This window comes from Triturus cristatus, chromosome 6, assembly GCF_964204655.1.
Source record: "Triturus cristatus chromosome 6, aTriCri1.1, whole genome shotgun sequence".
NCBI lineage: Eukaryota > Metazoa > Chordata > Amphibia > Caudata > Salamandridae > Triturus > Triturus cristatus.
This window is the reverse complement of record NC_140589.1, coordinates 1,804,409,736-1,804,429,719: the sequence shown is the minus strand read 5'-3', so window position 1 is coordinate 1,804,429,719 and position 19,984 is coordinate 1,804,409,736. Positions and strand designations below refer to the sequence as shown.

At 49.5% G+C, this 19,984-nt stretch overlaps 1 long non-coding RNA gene across 1 annotated transcript in view; it reads right to left on the bottom strand.

The window, feature by feature from the left end:
- Positions 1–19,984, bottom strand: part of LOC146822044 (uncharacterized) — a 176,093-nt gene that overhangs the window by 67,771 nt on the left and 88,338 nt on the right. The gene's annotated exons all lie outside the window — the stretch shown is intronic.

Genomic DNA, 19,984 nt, shown 5'->3' with positions numbered 1-19,984 from the left:
ACATTCAAAATGGCTTATCTGACCTTTCAGTGAGGCTGCAGTAATATGGTGCAGAAGGTGCACCTGTGGCATAGAAGCCAGAAGTCACGCATGGGTTTCAGTGTGACCATACACCATCCTTATGTATAACTTTAAGAGCATGGCTTCAGGAATGCCGTTGCAGGCGTACATGTAAAAAGAAACAGTCTTTGACATGGAACAAAGCTTTCTTGTTACATTGCACAAGTCCCCCTGAAGAAGTGCCCTCGAACCTCCAAGGACAGCTGTGAAGTGGAAAGGAGGAGACATACCCAGTATTGAGAGTGGCATGTCCCTGAAGTGGAAGGATACGAAAGCATTATTTTACTGCATAGGCAGTTCTTAGGGAACAGTTACAGAAGTCATCCACGCACATTGTCACATTAATCGAAAATCTAATTCAGTGATGAAAATAGACTTTTGCTAAATAAGCTGCTAAGACAGTTTTGCTAAAATCTGCTTTTCTCTTTGTGAAAGCCTGGTCAGAAATGTAGTCTGTTCTTCTCGGTTTTCCATCGTTCAGGGGCAGTAATGACCTCTTTGGAGAGGTGTACGATGACTCCTTGAAGAGAACAATAGACCTAGGCAGGAAGGCAGGGAGGCATTCATGACAGCCACCCCATCTTTCCCTGGAATGTGTGGGAGTGAGGAAGGACATTGATGGTCGCCTGCTCCCTGCAGGCTGTCTCCTGTCACTGGAGGAGGGGGTCTGGCCTTTGAAACAGCTGACACTGTTTTTCGATGCAGTTTCCTCATTTTCACACAGGAGATACGCTGGGTGCGGTGTCAAAGCTCCGCACGCTGACACTGGGATCCCGCCATCTTGTAATGGGGTTTTCCAGGATTGTTTTGCAGTAAAGCAACATGAAATATTGCAAAAGAAGACTGGCTTGACTGTGAGGACTTCTTTGGGACTAGGTTACAAATTATCATCAATCACTTGGTTGTGACCCCTATAAGATAGGCCTCTCAACACCAACACCTCAGAAATAAATTAACTTGGAGAAGAGCATAAGAGGAATCACATCCTGCTGTGTCTGCCTGGGAGAGAACAGAGGTCTGGACTTGCTTTCCCTTGTACCCAAAAACAGACCGGTGGTCAGGCCAGCTTGCCTCCTGTAGGCCCAAGTATGTTTCGTGTGAAGAACCAGCAGACAGAGGCACCGGAAACCATGAGGCATTCCTGGCTGGAGGGAGAGGTGGAGCCTGCCTCCCAGAGCTATCCGCGCCCTGGTACAGTGGAGGCTGAGCCTGCCTCCCAGAGCTATCCGCGCCCTGGTACAGTGGAGGCTGATCCTGCCTCTCAGAGCTATCCGCACCCTGGTACAGTGGAGGCTGAGCCTGCCTCCCAGAGCTATCCGCGCCCTGGTACAGTGGAGGCTGAGCCTGCCTCCCAGAGCTATCCGCGCCCTGGTACAGTGGAGGCTGAGCCTGCCTCCCAGAGCTATCCGCACCCTGGTACAGTGGAGGCTGAGCCTGCCTCCCAGAGCTATCCGCGCCCTGGTACAGTGGAGGCTGAGCCTGCCTCTCAGAGCAATCCGCGCCCTGGTACAGTGGAGGCTAGACCTGCCTCCCAGAGCTATCCGCACCCTGGTACAGTGGAGGCTGAGCCTGCCTCCCAGAGCTATCCGCGCCCTGGTACAGTGGAGGCTGAGCCTGCCTCCCAGAGCTATCCACGCCCTGGTACAGTGGAGGCTGAGCCTGCCTCCAAGAGCTATCCGCGCCCTGGTACAGTGGAGGCTGAGCCTGCCTCTCAGAGCTATCCGCGCCCTGGTACAGTGGAGGCTGAGCCTGCCTCCCAGAGCTATCCGCGCCCTGGTACAGTGGAGGCTGAGCCTGCCTCCCAGAGCTATCCGCGCCCTGGTACAGTGGAGGCTGAGCCTGCCTCCCAGAGCCATCCGTGCCCTGGTACAGTGGAGGCTGAGCCTGCCTCCCAGAGCTATCTGCGCCCTGGTACATTGGAGGCTGAGCCTGCCTCCAACAGCTGTTCATGCCCTGGTACAGTGGAGGTTGAGCCTGCCTCCCAGAGCTATCCGCGCCCTGGTACAGTGGAGGCTGAGCCTGCCTCCCAGAGTTATCCGCGCCCTGGTACAATGGAGGCTGAGCCTGCCTCCCAGAGCTATCCGCGCCCTAGTACAGTGGAGGCTGAGCCTGCCTCCCAGAGCTATCCGCGCCCTGGTACATTGGAGGCTGAGCCTGCCTCCAACAGCTGTTCGTGCCCTGGTACAGTGGAGGTTGAGCCTGCCTCCCAGAGCTATCCGCGCCCTGGTACAGTGGAGGCTGAGCCTGCCTCCCAGAGCTATCCGCGCCCTGGTACAGTGGAGCCTGAGCCTGCCTCCCAGAGCTATCCGCGCCCTGGTACAATGGAGGCTGAGCCTGCCTCCCAGAGCGGAGGCTGAGCCTGCCTCCCAGAGCTATCCGCGCCCTGGTACAGTGGAGCCTGAGCCTGCCTCCCAGAGCTATCCGCGCCCTGGTACAATGGAGGCTGAGCCTGCCTCCCAGAGCTATCCGTGCCCTGGTACAGTGGAGGCTGAGCCTGCCTCCCAGAGCTATCCGCGCCCTGGTACAGTGGAGGCTGAGCCTGCCTCCATCAGCTGTTCGTGCCCTGGTACAGTGGAGGCTGAGCCTGCCTCCCAGAGCTATCCGCGCCCTGGTACAGTGGAGCCTGAGCCTGCCTCCCAGAGCTATCCGCGCCCTGGTACAGTGGAGGCTGAGCCTGTCTCCCAGAGCTATCCGCGCCCTGGTACAGTGGAGGCTGAGCCTGCCTCCCAGAGCTATCCGCACCCTGGTACAGTGGAGGCTGAGCCTGCCTCCCAGAGCTATCCGCGCCCTGGTACAGTGGAGGCTGATCCTGAGGACTGAGACTTAGGGAGCGAGAAGAAGAATTTCGGCATCAAGAAAAGTAGGGATTTCATAAAAATGGACCATGTGGTAGACTATCATAGAAAGACTACCCTAGAAAGGCCAACCCTTGGTGGCTACCCTAGAAATGCGCAACCTTGGTGGCTACCCTAGAAAGGCTCAACCATGATGGTAGTGCTTAATGGGAGCCAGTGGGGCCGGTGCTTGGGACTCATTTTGGTGCAGTATAGCTCTGCATTACTAGTGCATCAGACCTGTCAATGTCTTTTTGAGTAGAATTGCTGGGCACCACGGGTAGGAATGCTTGAACCAGCCACATGCTTAGTTTGTAGGAGATATTTCCTCCGGTGAGGCTTTCTTAGTACCAGTGGGTGGGGACATGCTTCCTTTCTAAGGCAGAGCCTCACTCTCGATTTTACAGAAGGGACTGTGAACATCATGTGGTTTGGGGAGTTTCATCTCAGGTCTAGAGTTTTATCAATGGCCTCACTGCACTCTCCACAGGGCCTTGCTAGTGCCCACCATGCTTGCAGTGAAGGAAGGCGAGAGAGGGCTGCCTCGGCCCACACTTATCTTCAACACCAAGGGAGATTCCTGTACCATCTGCCAGCTAGAATGGCTTCAAGGGCAGCAGATGGACCACAGTCCACAGTCCAGAGTCCAAACAAGGCCATCATTCAGTGATCATGCCACACGCCCTTGTGCCTGCAGGGGATTGACTTTAAGAGGACTCTGGGGCATATGAGCAAGGACAAGCGATATTTTCCGCAAAACACGCATAGCGCGTTTTTTTTTATCGCCGCCTATCGCCGGATATTATTGCAGAGATAACACGCTATTACCAACGTTTATCTCTAATGCGATAAAATATCCAGCGATAGCGGCTAAATGCGGGAATATCGCTGGAAATCCAGCGATATTCACGCATTGACGTCAATGGGGACCTAACCTGACAATCCACCTCTCATTGATTACACAGGTAAGTAATGTTTTGAGCAGGTGTTAGATTCTGGCGATAATCGTGCTTAGTGCGACTTTTTTTATCGCACAGCCTGCGTTGCTAATAGGCGATAGCTGTGTTAGCGACTGCTTTCAGTCGCTAACAGTTTGGGTATGCCCACTCTGCATGTCATTAGCGATAAATATCGCTGACATGCAAAACGGGGCCCAAACCGGTCGTTATCGCCTGAAAGCTGTCGCTAACTGTTGTTAGTGGCAGCTTGCTAATAGGGCGATAAAAAAATTGGCGCTTTAGCGGCAAAAAGTGCCGCTAAAGCGGCGATGAAGCCCTTGCTAATATGCCCCTCTGAGAGGAATTCTGGGGGCTTGAGCTAACCCTGGAGAAGACCAGTCCTGGAAGAGAGTGGTCTTAGGGTGCAGTGGGAAGATGAGTACCTGAGGATGCGAACCTTTGCTGTATTTTGTCTGTGATGTCCATCTTGCCACCTACATGTTCCTTGGGATGCATATGATGGACCCATCTTCAGCAGCCCTGTGCTTGTGAGGGAGAGGGAGGAGCTTCAAAGCAGATTTACAAACACATTTTGCCTTTGACTCTTCTCATAAGGGGATTGTAAGGGCTGCATATTTAGTTTAATTTTAGTAATTTTACGTTACTCTTGTTATGCAAAATGTCCGAAATTACGCTTTAACCAAAGGTTGGGACATTCTGAAGGCTGCACGCGCCCTTCAATTCTTGCCTGCTCTATTATTGTCCTTCATGCCTTGTGTGTTTTCATACACTGTTGCCCATGTGGGGATTGGTATGTGTTGGATTCTTGCACTTGAGCAGTTCGTGCCTTGTGTGTTTTCATACATTGTTGCCCATGTGGGGATTGGTATGTTTTGGATTCTTGCACTTGAGCAGTTCGTGCCTTGGGTGTTTTCATACATTGTTGCCCATGTGGGGATTGGTATGTTTTGGATTCTTGCACTTGAGCAGTTCGTGCCTTGGGTGTTTTCATACATTGTTGCCCATGTGGGGATTGGTATGTTTTGGATTCTTGCACTTGAGCAGTTCGTGCCTTGGGTGTTTTCATACATTGTTGCCCATGTGGGGATTGGTATGTGTTGGATTCTTGCACTTGAGCAGTTCGTGCCTTGTGTGTTTTCATACATTGTTGCCCATGTGGGGATTGGTATGTGTTGGATTCTTGCACTTGAGCAGTTCGTGCCTTGTGTGTTTTCATACATTGTTGCCCATGTGGGGATTGGTATGTTTTGGATTCTTGCACTTGAGCAGTTCGTGCCTTGGGTGTTTTCATACATTGTTGCCCATGTGGGGATTGGTATGTTTTGGATTCTTGCACTTGAGCAGTTCGTGCCTTGGGTGTTTTCATACATTGTTGCCCATGTGGGGATTGGTATGTTTTGGATTCTTGCACTTGAGCAGTTCGTGCCTTGGGTGTTTTCATACATTGTTGCCCATGTGGGGATTGGTATGTGTTGGATTCCTGCACTTGAGCAGTTCGTGCCTTGTGTGTTTTCATACATTGTTGCCCATGTGGGGATTGGTATGTTTTGGATTCTTGCACTTGAGCAGTTCGTGCCTTGGGTGTTTTCATACATTGTTGCCCATGTGGGGATTGGTATGTTTTCGATTCTTGCACTTGAGCAGTTCGTGCCTTGGGTGTTTTAATACATTGTTGCCCATGTGGGGATTGGTATGGTATGTTTTCGATTCTTGCACTTGAGCAGTTCGTGCCTTGGGTGTTTTCATACATTGTTGCCCATGTGGGGATTGGTATGTTTTGGATTCTTGCACTTGAGCAGTTCGTGCCTTGGGTGTTTTCATACATTGTTGCCCATGTGGGGATTGGTATGTTTTGGATTCTTGCACTTGAGCAGTTCGTGCCTTGTGTGTTTTCATACATTGTTGCCCATGTGGGGATTGGTATGTGTTGGATTCTTGCACTTGAGCAGTTCATGCCTTGTGTGTTTTCATACATTGTTGCCCATGTGGGGATTGGTATGTGTTGGATTCTTGCACTTGAGCAGTTCGTGCCTTGGGTGTTTTCATACATTGTTGCCCATGTGGGGATTGGTATGTTTTGGATTCTTGCACTTGAGCAGTTCGTGCCTTGGGTGTTTTCATACATTGTTGCCCATGTGGGGATTGGTATGTTTTGGATTCTTGCACTTGAGCAGTTCGTGCCTTGGGTGTTTTCATACATTGTTGCCCATGTGGGGATTGGTATGTGTTGGATTCTTGCACTTGAGCAGTTCGTGCCTTGGGTGTTTTCATACATTGTTGCCCATGTGGGGATTGGTATGTTTTGGATTCTTGCACTTGAGCAGTTCGTGCCTTGGGTGTTTTCATACATTGTTGCCCATGTGGGGATTGGTATGTTTTGGATTCTTGCACTTGAGCAGTTCGTGCCTTGGGTGTTTTCATACATTGTTGCCCATGTGGGGATTGGTATGTGTTGGATTCTTGCACTTGAGCAGTTCGTGCCTTGTGTGTTTTCATACATTGTTGCCCATGTGGGGATTGGTATGTGTTGGATTCTTGCACTTGAGCAGTTCGTGCCTTGTGTGTTTTCATACATTGTTGCCCATGTGGGGATTGGTATGTTTTGGATTCTTGCACTTGAGCAGTTCGTGCCTTGGGTGTTTTCATACATTGTTGCCCATGTGGGGATTGGTATGTTTTGGATTCTTGCACTTGAGCAGTTCGTGCCTTGGGTGTTTTCATACATTGTTGCCCATGTGGGGATTGGTATGTTTTGGATTCTTGCACTTGAGCAGTTCGTGCCTTGGGTGTTTTCATACATTGTTGCCCATGTGGGGATTGGTATGTGTTGGATTCCTGCACTTGAGCAGTTCGTGCCTTGTGTGTTTTCATACATTGTTGCCCATGTGGGGATTGGTATGTTTTGGATTCTTGCACTTGAGCAGTTCGTGCCTTGGGTGTTTTCATACATTGTTGCCCATGTGGGGATTGGTATGTTTTCGATTCTTGCACTTGAGCAGTTCGTGCCTTGGGTGTTTTAATACATTGTTGCCCATGTGGGGATTGGTATGTTTTCGATTCTTGCACTTGAGCAGTTCGTGCCTTGGGTGTTTTCATACATTGTTGCCCATGTGGGGATTGGTATGTTTTGGATTCTTGCACTTGAGCAGTTCGTGCCTTGGGTGTTTTCATACATTGTTGCCCATGTGGGGATTGGTATGTTTTGGATTCTTGCACTTGAGCAGTTCGTGCCTTGTGTGTTTTCATACATTGTTGCCCATGTGGGGATTGGTATGTGTTGGATTCTTGCACTTGAGCAGTTCATGCCTTGTGTGTTTTCATACATTGTTGCCCATGTGGGGATTGGTATGTGTTGGATTCTTGCACTTGAGCAGTTCGTGCCTTGTGTGTTTTTATACATTGTTGCCCATGTGGGGATTGGTATGTTTTGGATTCTTGCACTTGAGCAGTTCGTGCCTTGGGTGTTTTCATACATTGTTGCCCATGTGGGGATTGGTATGTTTTGGATTCTTGCACTTGAGCAGTTCGTGCCTTGGGTGTTTTCATACATTGTTGCCCATGTGGGGATTGGTATGTTTTGGATTCTTGCACTTGAGCAGTTCGTGCCTTGGGTGTTTTCATACATTGTTGCCCATGTGGGGATGGGTATGTTTTGGATTCTTGCACTTGAGCAGTTCGTGCCTTGGGTGTTTTGAATTTTTGTTGCATTGATATTGTCACGGTGCTTGCCGTTTGTTTTCAGTTGCTGTCTGTGCCAGGCTTGTCATTTGGTGCTTTGTGTGTTTTCAGGCCCGGCTCTAGGATTTTTTCTTTGGGAGGGCCATAAAGAAGCATGGGTGGGCCATGAAGATGATTAGGTACTGGCCAAAAAACATCAAAGTAATTAATCTATCGGATACTTTAGGTATTGGTATCTGTCCGCCTGTGACATTTTTAACATAATAATCAGCACCCAAGGAGCTACATACTTACAGGTTTGGGCAAGTAGAGGGACGCTGCTTGTCAGAACTTTAAGATGCAGAACTATAAGATGACAGCATGCTTCTGGTCATGTGCAGCAGTAGAGATATTTCTTCTGCTATACAGGGGGACCTTACAATTTTTCAGGTTTTAAAAAATGTGGCAGCTTTTTACTTTGCAAACCATTCTAGTTTTGGAAATACGATGCAATAATCCCAGAATCTTAATTCAGTTTTCAGGACATCTGTGCTGGCCATTTGTGCATCATAGCTGCTACTAAGCTCTGCTGACTTCACACCTTTCCCCAGACCTAAAAGCAGGCTATGTCAATGGTATTGATCATTAAAATAAACAATAAGTGAGAGCCCACGGGCTGCACGCCCCTATGAAACATTAAGGTGAATTTTTTAAAGTTCTTATTGGCCTTGGGGGGCCTGTGCTTATTTGATGCCCGGTTGACCAGGTGTAGTCATGGGTGGCAGGTGTGTTTTGGATTGCTGACTTCCAAGCTGCCAGGTGTCATTGGTGTGTATGGATTTCTGCTTTCGTAGGTGCCTTCGTTGGTGGCTGTTGTTAGTGTGTCACCCACTGCAGGTGCTGTCACTGCTGGCTGACGGTGGTGCCTGGTGTGTTTGGATACCTCTTTGCACAGGAGGTACTCTTTGCTGCTAGGTGTGTTTTGAGTGCAGGTGCTGTCACTGGTGTGTCATTTGTTGCCTTGTTTATTTAGATTTATGGTTGGACATGTTCTGTCTTTTGTGCCTGGTGCACTTGGGATTTTTCATTGAACAGGAGCTGTTATTTAGTGCTTGAAATGTTGAATATCTGTCTGTGCAGGTACTGTGATTGGTGTCTGGTGCACATTAGATTGCCACCTCGGGAGGTGTTGTTATTAGGGGGCCATGTAAGGGCTTAATTTGAACCAGTGTTTTCCAGTTCTCTGCACCCGCACATAATCCTCAGCACCGGCATTAATGACAGTCCTCCACAAGTTGGAGTTGTCTGACTAGTTTTCAGATGAGCACAACAACAGTGTTTAATAATACAATTTACATTGCAAATGAAGAATATCTGCCACCCATGCCATTATTATTGCTTTGGGTAGCCTGGAAGAGTCGTCATACTTGTCGGAGTTTGATGGTTAGTAGTTGTGTTGGTGCTGTCATTGGCAGCGCTGACTGGGTCAATGGGTGGTGCAAGCTGCAGAGGCCTCCTGAGAAGGATCCTGGAACTATGTACTTGTGATTCTATCGTTTGCATATTAGAGGTGGGCCAGTCAACAAATACAGAGAGCTGAGCTAAACCCAAGCCAACGGTCTGGCTTGGATCTTAAAGCCTGTGCATGAGCTGAGCCCTGAAAATGTTTGCTATGGAAATCATACAATCAGATAAAGTCTCTTCAAAATTATAAAAACATGGTGTCTTTGACATTAATATGTCACATTATAGCACTGCACTGAGAAGCGCTTTTTTTTTAAACACAAAGTTATAACCATTCCTGCCCCGTCCTCAAACTTGTGCCTGTGCCCTTAGCAAACTACGAGACACCACAGTTGTCATGTGATCCCTGTATGTGGTCCAGATTGTCTTGTGGCAGGGTTTTTTACTGTTAATGTTCCTGATATTTGCAAAAAGCACAAATGATGGACAGAATGTTGAACAATGGCAAACATTCACCCCAGTACAGAGATCTGGGCCTAAATACATAGTTTTTTTGCTCACCATGCCATTCCAGTTTGAACCCAGCCATATGCAAATCAGTCTGAACCCTGCTCCCCACGGGAATGGTCCAACCCAAACTGCCAGGCCAGGTCTTCCCTGGACTGGAAACATGCATCCTGGGATCGGTTTTGGGCTATTGCCCCTCATCAGCCAGCCTAGCTAGACTCCAGTGGCAAGGAGAGCACAGTACCCACGTCTGGGCGTGCCCGTCCCACTCGGGATGATAAATGGGGAACTTGGGTGGCATAGTGAGCAAAAGAATGATGGATTAAACCCAGATCTATTGACTGGGGGTGAGTGATTCAAAAGTTTTAGCCATCAGTCCATCATCTTATGTTTGCCCTAAATGGCAAGGGTATGCCCAGACGTGGGCCCCGTACTCACCGTGTCACTGGATTCAAGCTAGCCTGGCTTATGAGGGGTGATATTTCAAAACTGGTCCCAGGCTGCTTGTTTCCGGTCTAGGAAGGGCCTGGCCTTGCAGTTCGGGCTGGACTGTTCCCATGAGGAGCAGGGCCAAGACTAATTTGCATATGGCTCGGCACAAACTGGAGTGGCATTATGAGCAAAAGAAAGATAGATTAAACCCAGATCTCTTGACCGAGAGTGAGTGGTTAAAAGGTTTCAGCACTCTGTCCATCATCTGGTTATGTTTTCTATGTTTGACCTAAGTGGCAAAGCATGCCCGACGTGGGTCCCTTGCTCACTGTGCCACTGGATTGAAGCTAGCCTAGCTGATGATGGTTGATATCCCGAAACCAGTCCCAGGATGCTTGTTTCCCGTCCAGGGAGGACCTGCCCTGGCAATTCGGGCCGGACTGTTCCCACGAGGAGCAAGGTCAAACCTGATTTGCATATCGGTGGATCCAAACTAGTGTGGCAGGGTGATCAAAAGGACAATGGACTCAACCCAGATCTCTTGACTGGGGGTGAGTGGTTGAAACGTTTCAGCACTCCGTCCATCATCTTGTGTTTGCGATGTTCCTGATATTACCACAAACATTGCTGGCAGCAAAAACAAATAGATTGATACCCACAGATCTTACAAAAAATCTCTATAGCGTGTCTTTAAAAGTTCAAAACAGCTTCAATTTGCAAATGTGGACCACTTTCTTTTAGCTGTCAAATTTGAAAATGGGGCCCATTTTATGTTGATGCCTGGGCCTATTTTCAGTCCCAGTATAGCCCATATTATAGCCTATTAAATCAAACACAATAGGTTTTTGTACAGCTGGTATTCTGAACTCACGTATTTGAAAACACTTTATACATGAATATGAAGAAATAGGAGTTTTGGTGATATAAAATATGTACCTAAGATCACACAATGTTAGTGAGGAAGCCTCAATTTATCCAGGTTTTCTAGTTTCACTTTCTAAAATTCAGCCACTATATGAGTATCTGTTTGTCTTTCCTTTTAATGTTACAGCTTTGCTTTTACTTCTTTGTGCATTTCTTTGTAGTTTTTATAGTGCAAAATCAACCGGAAGGTATTGGAGGGTTTTACATGAGCACCAGTTACATTACACAAGGCCACATTCATGTTTTTAGGCACAGGAAGATTAAGTGATTTGCCCAGAATCACAGGAAGGTGAGCTGAAGCTGAGACTCTAAACTTGTTCCCCAGTTCCAAAGTCCACAGCTGTGGCTGTAGCGCCACATCCTGGTTGGAGCAGAAAGCTCGGCTCGTTATGGGCTCGAGGCTGTAGCAGAACCTCGAGCTGAGCCACACCCAGGCTTCAGGCTCGAGCTTTTGGTGTCGAGCACACCTGTATTGTAGATGCCATCATTAGTAGCTCCTATGTTAGGATTTTCTGCCTGCATGTGATTGGTCATTGGAGCCTGGTGTGCCTGCTTTTCTGCTTTTGCAGAGGCTGTCAATGGGGGCTGGTGCATTCTGGCTCCTTCATTGCACATGTGCTGTCATTGGTGGCCCCTGCATTTTGGATTGTTGGCTTCCCCGGTGTTGCAGTTTGCGGCTGGCACGCTAGCATTTTTGCCTTCACAGGAGCTGTCCTTGGTGAACTGTCTTTTGATTTTTAGCTGACTTCTTATAATTTGATTTTTGCAAGAGCTGTCATTGGTTGCTGATGTCTTTTGATTAAATCCTTCGCAGAAGAGGTCGTCGGTGGCGGGTTTCTTCTGATTCTACGCTTCACAGCTGTGGTCATTGCTGCTTGGTTGTCTGGGATGTCTGCTGCATGTGAACTGCCATCGGAGCTTGCTGTGGTTAGGGTTCTGCCTTCACAAGTGCTGTCAATGTAGGCTGGCGAACTTTGCTTCCTAGTTGCACAGGTGCTGTCATCTCTGGTGCGTGCTTTGGACTGCTGCCTGAATAGGAGCCATCACTTGTCCCTCGTTTGTTTTGCATTCCTGCCTTTGTGGGTACAGGTGTTTCTATGGGTGATTCGGGTGTTTGGATTCCTGCCTTCACTCTTGGTGTCATTGGTGGCTGACTGGCTAGTGTGTTTGGACTTCTGTCTTTGCAGGTGCTGTCATCTCTGGTGCGGGCTTTGGACTGCTGCCTGAATAGGCGCCATCACTTGCCCCTCGTTTGTTTTGCATTCCTGCCTTTGTAGGTACAGGTGTTTCTATGGGTGATTCGGGTGTTTGGATTCCTGCCTTCACTCTTGGTGTCATTGGTGGCTGACTGGCTAGTGTGTTTGGGCTTCTTTCTTTGCAGGTGCTGTCATCTCTGGTGTGTGCTTTGGCCTGCTGCCTGAATAGGAGCCATCACTTGCCCCTCGTTTGTTTTGCATTCCTGCCTTTGTGGGTACAGGTGTTTCTATGGGTGATTCGGGTGTTTGGATTCCTGCCTTCACTCTTGGTGTCATTGGTGGCTGACTGGCTAGTGTGTTTGGGCTTCTTTCTTTGCAGGTGCTGTCATCTCCGGTGTGTGCTTTGGCCTGCTGCCTGAATAGGAGCCATCACTTGCCCCTCGTTTGTTTTGCATTCCTGCCTTTGTGGGTACAGGTGTTTCTATGGGTGATTCGGGTGTTTGGATTCCTGCCTTCACTCTTGGTGTCATTGGTGGCTGACTGGCTAGTGTGTTTGGGCTTCTTTCTTTGCAGGTGCTGTCATCTCCGGTGTGTGCTTTGGCCTGCTGCCTGAATAGGAGCCATCACTTGCCCCTCGTTTGTTTTGCATTCCTGCCTTTGTGGGTACAGGTGTTTCTATGGGTGATTCGGGTGTTTGGATTCCTGCCTTCACTGCTGGTGTCATTGGTGGCTGACTGGCTAGTGTGTTTGGACTTCTGTCTTTGCAGGTGCTGTCATCTCTGGTGCGGGCTTTGGACTGCTGCCTGAATAGGCGCCATCACTTGCCCCTCGTTTGTTTTGCATTCCTGCCTTTGTAGGTACAGGTGTTTCTATGGGTGATTCGGGTGTTTGGATTCCTGCCTTCACTCTTGGTGTCATTGGTGGCTGACTGGCTAGTGTGTTTGGGCTTCTTTCTTTGCAGGTGCTGTCATCTCTGGTGCGTGCTTTGGACTGCTGCCTGAATAGGCGCCATCCCTTGCCCCTCGTTTGTTTTGCATTCCTGCCTTTGTAGGTACGGGTGTTTCTATGGGTGATTCGGGTGTTTGGATTCCTGCCTTCACTCTTGGTGTCATTGGTGGCTGACTGGCTAGTGTGTTTGGGCTTCTTTCTTTGCAGGTGCTGTCATCTATGGTGTGTGCTTTGGACTGCTGCCTGAATAGGAGCCATCACTTGCCCCTCGTTTGTTTTGCATTCCTGCCTTTGTGGGTACGGGTGTTTCTATGGGTGATTCGGGTGTTTGGATTCCTGCCTTCACTCTTGGTGTCATTGGTGGCTGACTGGCTAGTGTGTTTGGGCTTCTTTCTTTGCAGGTGCTGTCATCTCTGGTGCGTGCTTTGGACTGCTGCCTGAATAGGCGCCATCCCTTGCCCCTCGTTTGTTTTGCATTCCTGCCTTTGTAGGTACGGGTGTTTCTATGGGTGATTCGGGTGTTTGGATTCCTGCCTTCACTGTTGGTGTCATTGGTGGCTGACTGGCTAGTGTGTTTGGGCTTCTTTCTTTGCAGGTGCTGTCATCTATGGTGTGTGCTTTGGCCTGCTGCCTGACTAGGAGCCATCACTTGTCCCTCATTTGTTTTGCATTCCTGCCTTTGTAGGTACGGGTGTTTCTATGGGTGATTCGGGTGTTTGGATTCCTGCCTTCACTCTTGGTGTCATTGGTGGCTGACTGGCTAGTGTGTTTGGGCTTCTTTCTTTGCAGGTTCTGTCATCTATGGTGTGTGCTTTGGCCTGCTGCCTGACTAGGAGCCATCACTTGTCCCTCATTTGTTTTGCATTCCTGCCTTTGTAGGTACGGGTGTTTCTATGGGTGATTCGGGTGTTTGGATTCCTGCCTTCACTCTTGGTGTCATTGGTGGCTGACTGGCTAGTGTGTTTGGGCTTCTTTCTTTGCAGGTGCTGTCATCTATGGTGTGTGCTTTGGCCTGCTGCCTGACTAGGAGCCATCACTTGTCCCTCATTTGTTTTGCATTCCTGCCTTTGTAGGTACGGGTGTTTCTATGGGTGATTCGGGTGTTTGGATTCCTGCCTTCACTCTTGGTGTCATTGGTGGCTGACTGGCTAGTGTGTTTGGGCTTCTTTCTTTGCAGGTTCTGTCATCTATGGTGTGTGCTTTGGCCTGCTGCCTGACTAGGAGCCATCACTTGTCCCTCATTTGTTTTGCATTCCTGCCTTTGTAGGTACGGGTGTTTCTATGGGTGATTCGGGTGTTTGGATTCCTGCCTTCACTCTTGGTGTCATTGGTGGCTGACTGGCTAGTGTGTTTGGGCTTCTTTCTTTGCAGGTTCTGTCATCTATGGTGTGTGCTTTGGCCTGCTGCCTGACTAGGAGCCATCACTTGTCCCTCATTTGTTTTGCATTCCTGCCTTTGTAGGTACGGGTGTTTCTATGGGTGATTCGGGTGTTTGGATTCCTGCCTTCACTCTTGGTGTCATTGGTGGCTGACTGGCTAGTGTGTTTGGGCTTCTTTCTTTGCAGGTGCTGTCATCTCTGGTGTGTGCTTTGGCCTGCTGCCTGAATAGGAGCCATCACTTGCCCCTCGTTTGTTTTGCATTCCTGCCTTTGTGGGTACAGGTGTTTCTATGGGTGATTCGGGTGTTTGGATTCCTGCCTTCACTCTTGGTGTCATTGGTGGCTGACTGGCTAGTGTGTTTGGGCTTCTTTCTTTGCAGGTGCTGTCATCTCCGGTGTGTGCTTTGGCCTGCTGCCTGAATAGGAGCCATCACTTGCCCCTCGTTTGTTTTGCATTCCTGCCTTTGTGGGTACAGGTGTTTCTATGGGTGATTCGGGTGTTTGGATTCCTGCCTTCACTCTTGGTGTCATTGGTGGCTGACTGGCTAGTGTGTTTGGGCTTCTTTCTTTGCAGGTGCTGTCATCTCCGGTGTGTGCTTTGGCCTGCTGCCTGAATAGGAGCCATCACTTGCCCCTCGTTTGTTTTGCATTCCTGCCTTTGTGGGTACAGGTGTTTCTATGGGTGATTCGGGTGTTTGGATTCCTGCCTTCACTCTTGGTGTCATTGGTGGCTGACTGGCTAGTGTGTTTGGGCTTCTTTCTTTGCAGGTGCTGTCATCTCCGGTGTGTGCTTTGGCCTGCTGCCTGAATAGGAGCCATCACTTGCCCCTCGTTTGTTTTGCATTCCTGCCTTTGTGGGTACAGGTGTTTCTATGGGTGATTCGGGTGTTTGGATTCCTGCCTTCACTGCTGGTGTCATTGGTGGCTGACTGGCTAGTGTGTTTGGACTTCTGTCTTTGCAGGTGCTGTCATCTCTGGTGCGGGCTTTGGACTGCTGCCTGAATAGGCGCCATCACTTGCCCCTCGTTTGTTTTGCATTCCTGCCTTTGTAGGTACAGGTGTTTCTATGGGTGATTCGGGTGTTTGGATTCCTGCCTTCACTCTTGGTGTCATTGGTGGCTGACTGGCTAGTGTGTTTGGGCTTCTTTCTTTGCAGGTGCTGTCATCTCTGGTGCGTGCTTTGGACTGCTGCCTGAATAGGCGCCATCCCTTGCCCCTCGTTTGTTTTGCATTCCTGCCTTTGTAGGTACGGGTGTTTCTATGGGTGATTCGGGTGTTTGGATTCCTGCCTTCACTCTTGGTGTCATTGGTGGCTGACTGGCTAGTGTGTTTGGGCTTCTTTCTTTGCAGGTGCTGTCATCTATGGTGTGTGCTTTGGACTGCTGCCTGAATAGGAGCCATCACTTGCCCCTCGTTTGTTTTGCATTCCTGCCTTTGTGGGTACGGGTGTTTCTATGGGTGATTCGGGTGTTTGGATTCCTGCCTTCACTCTTGGTGTCATTGGTGGCTGACTGGCTAGTGTGTTTGGGCTTCTTTCTTTGCAGGTGCTGTCATCTCTGGTGCGTGCTTTGGACTGCTGCCTGAATAGGCGCCATCCCTTGCCCCTCGTTTGTTTTGCATTCCTGCCTTTGTAGGTACGGGTGTTTCTATGGGTGATTCGGGTGTTTGGATTCCTGCCTTCACTGTTGGTGTCATTGGTGGCTGACTGGCTAGTGTGTTTGGGCTTCTTTCTTTGCAGGTGCTGTCATCTATGGTGTGTGCTTTGGCCTGCTGCCTGACTAGGAGCCATCACTTGTCCCTCATTTGTTTTGCATTCCTGCCTTTGTAGGTACGGGTGTTTCTATGGGTGATTCGGGTGTTTGGATTCCTGCCTTCACTCTTGGTGTCATTGGTGGCTGACTGGCTAGTGTGTTTGGGCTTCTTTCTTTGCAGGTTCTGTCATCTATGGTGTGTGCTTTGGCCTGCTGCCTGACTAGGAGCCATCACTTGTCCCTCATTTGTTTTGCATTCCTGCCTTTGTAGGTACGGGTGTTTCTATGGGTGATTCGGGTGTTTGGATTCCTGCCTTCACTCTTGGTGTCATTGGTGGCTGACTGGCTAGTGTGTTTGGGCTTCTTTCTTTGCAGGTGCTGTCATCTATGGTGTGTGCTTTGGCCTGCTGCCTGACTAGGAGCCATCACTTGTCCCTCATTTGTTTTGCATTCCTGCCTTTGTAGGTACGGGTGTTTCTATGGGTGATTCGGGTGTTTGGATTCCTGCCTTCACTGTTGGTGTCATTGGTGGCTGACTGGCTAGTGTGTTTGGGCTTCTTTCTTTGCAGGTGCTGTCATCTATGGTGTGTGCTTTGGCCTGCTGCCTGACTAGGAGCCATCACTTGTCCCTCATTTGTTTTGCATTCCTGCCTTTGTAGGTACGGGTGTTTCTATGGGTGATTCGGGTGTTTGGATTCCTGCCTTCACTCTTGGTGTCATTGGTGGCTGACTGGCTAGTGTGTTTGGGCTTCTTTCTTTGCAGGTTCTGTCATCTATGGTGTGTGCTTTGGCCTGCTGCCTGACTAGGAGCCATCACTTGTCCCTCATTTGTTTTGCATTCCTGCCTTTGTAGGTACGGGTGTTTCTATGGGTGATTCGGGTGTTTGGATTCCTGCCTTCACTCTTGGTGTCATTGGTGGCTGACTGGCTAGTGTGTTTGGGCTTCTTTCTTTGCAGGTGCTGTCATCTATGGTGTGTGCTTTGGCCTGCTGCCTGACTAGGAGCCATCACTTGTCCCTCATTTGTTTTGCATTCCTGCCTTTGTAGGTACGGGTGTTTCTATGGGTGATTCGGGTGTTTGGATTCCTGCCTTCACTCTTGGTGTCATTGGTGGCTGACTGGCTAGTGTGTTTGGGCTTCTTTCTTTGCAGGTTCTGTCATCTATGGTGTGTGCTTTGGCCTGCTGCCTGACTAGGAGCCATCACTTGTCCCTCATTTGTTTTGCATTCCTGCCTTTGTAGGTACGGGTGTTTCTATGGGTGATTCGGGTGTTTGGATTCCTGCCTTCACTCTTGGTGTCATTGGTGGCTGACTGGCTAGTGTGTTTGGGCTTCTTTCTTTGCAGGTTCTGTCATCTATGGTGTGTGCTTTGGCCTGCTGCCTGACTAGGAGCCATCACTTGTCCCTCATTTGTTTTGCATTCCTGCCTTTGTAGGTACGGGTGTTTCTATGGGTGATTCGGGTGTTTGGATTCCTGCCTTCACTCTTGGTGTCATTGGTGGCTGACTGGCTAGTGTGTTTGGGCTTCTTTCTTTGCAGGTGCTGTCATCTCTGGTGTGTGCTTTGGCCTGCTGCCTGAATAGGAGCCATCACTTGCCCCTCGTTTGTTTTGCATTCCTGCCTTTGTGGGTACAGGTGTTTCTATGGGTGATTCGGGTGTTTGGATTCCTGCCTTCACTCTTGGTGTCATTGGTGGCTGACTGGCTAGTGTGTTTGGGCTTCTTTCTTTGCAGGTGCTGTCATCTCCGGTGTGTGCTTTGGCCTGCTGCCTGAATAGGAGCCATCACTTGCCCCTCGTTTGTTTTGCATTCCTGCCTTTGTGGGTACAGGTGTTTCTATGGGTGATTCGGGTGTTTGGATTCCTGCCTTCACTCTTGGTGTCATTGGTGGCTGACTGGCTAGTGTGTTTGGGCTTCTTTCTTTGCAGGTGCTGTCATCTCCGGTGTGTGCTTTGGCCTGCTGCCTGAATAGGAGCCATCACTTGCCCCTCGTTTGTTTTGCATTCCTGCCTTTGTGGGTACAGATGTTTCTATGGGTGATTCGGGTGTTTGGATTCCTGCCTTCACTCTTGGTGTCATTGGTGGCTGACTGGCTAGTGTGTTTGGGCTTCTTTCTTTGCAGGTGCTGTCATCTCCGGTGTGTGCTTTGGCCTGCTGCCTGAATAGGAGCCATCACTTGCCCCTCGTTTGTTTTGCATTCCTGCCTTTGTGGGTACAGGTGTTTCTATGGGTGATTCGGGTGTTTGGATTCCTGCCTTCACTGCTGGTGTCATTGGTGGCTGACTGGCTAGTGTGTTTGGACTTCTGTCTTTGCAGGTGCTGTCATCTCTGGTGCGGGCTTTGGACTGCTGCCTGAATAGGCGCCATCACTTGCCCCTCGTTTGTTTTGCATTCCTGCCTTTGTAGGTACAGGTGTTTCTATGGGTGATTCGGGTGTTTGGATTCCTGCCTTCACTCTTGGTGTCATTGGTGGCTGACTGGCTAGTGTGTTTGGGCTTCTTTCTTTGCAGGTGCTGTCATCTCTGGTGCGTGCTTTGGACTGCTGCCTGAATAGGCGCCATCCCTTGCCCCTCGTTTGTTTTGCATTCCTGCCTTTGTAGGTACGGGTGTTTCTATGGGTGATTCGGGTGTTTGGATTCCTGCCTTCACTCTTGGTGTCATTGGTGGCTGACTGGCTAGTGTGTTTGGGCTTCTTTCTTTGCAGGTGCTGTCATCTATGGTGTGTGCTTTGGACTGCTGCCTGAATAGGAGCCATCACTTGCCCCTCGTTTGTTTTGCATTCCTGCCTTTGTGGGTACGGGTGTTTCTATGGGTGATTCGGGTGTTTGGATTCCTGCCTTCACTCTTGGGGTCATTGGTGGCTGACTGGCTAGTGTTTTTGGGCTTCTTTCTTTGCAGGTGCTGTCATCTCTGGTGCGTGCTTTGGACTGCTGCCTGAATAGGCGCCATCCCTTGCCCCTCGTTTGTTTTGCATTCCTGCCTTTGTGGGTACAGATGTTTCTATGGGTGATTCGGGTGTTTGGATTCCTGCCTTCACTCTTGGTGTCATTGGTGGCTGACTGGCTAGTGTGTTTGGGCTTCTTTCTTTGCAGGTGCTGTCATCTCCGGTGTGTGCTTTGGCCTGCTGCCTGAATAGGAGCCATCACTTGCCCCTCGTTTGTTTTGCATTCCTGCCTTTGTGGGTACAGGTGTTTCTATGGGTGATTCGGGTGTTTGGATTCCTGCCTTCACTGCTGGTGTCATTGGTGGCTGACTGGCTAGTGTGTTTGGACTTCTGTCTTTGCAGGTGCTGTCATCTCTGGTGCGGGCTTTGGACTGCTGCCTGAATAGGCGCCATCACTTGCCCCTCGTTTGTTTTGCATTCCTGCCTTTGTAGGTACAGGTGTTTCTATGGGTGATTCGGGTGTTTGGATTCCTGCCTTCACTCTTGGTGTCATTGGTGGCTGACTGGCTAGTGTGTTTGGGCTTCTTTCTTTGCAGGTGCTGTCATCTCTGGTGCGTGCTTTGGACTGCTGCCTGAATAGGCGCCATCCCTTGCCCCTCGTTTGTTTTGCATTCCTGCCTTTGTAGGTACGGGTGTTTCTATGGGTGATTCGGGTGTTTGGATTCCTGCCTTCACTCTTGGTGTCATTGGTGGCTGACTGGCTAGTGTGTTTGGGCTTCTTTCTTTGCAGGTGCTGTCATCTATGGTGTGTGCTTTGGACTGCTGCCTGAATAGGAGCCATCACTTGCCCCTCGTTTGTTTTGCATTCCTGCCTTTGTGGGTACGGGTGTTTCTATGGGTGATTCGGGTGTTTGGATTCCTGCCTTCACTCTTGGGGTCATTGGTGGCTGACTGGCTAGTGTGTTTGGGCTTCTTTCTTTGCAGGTGCTG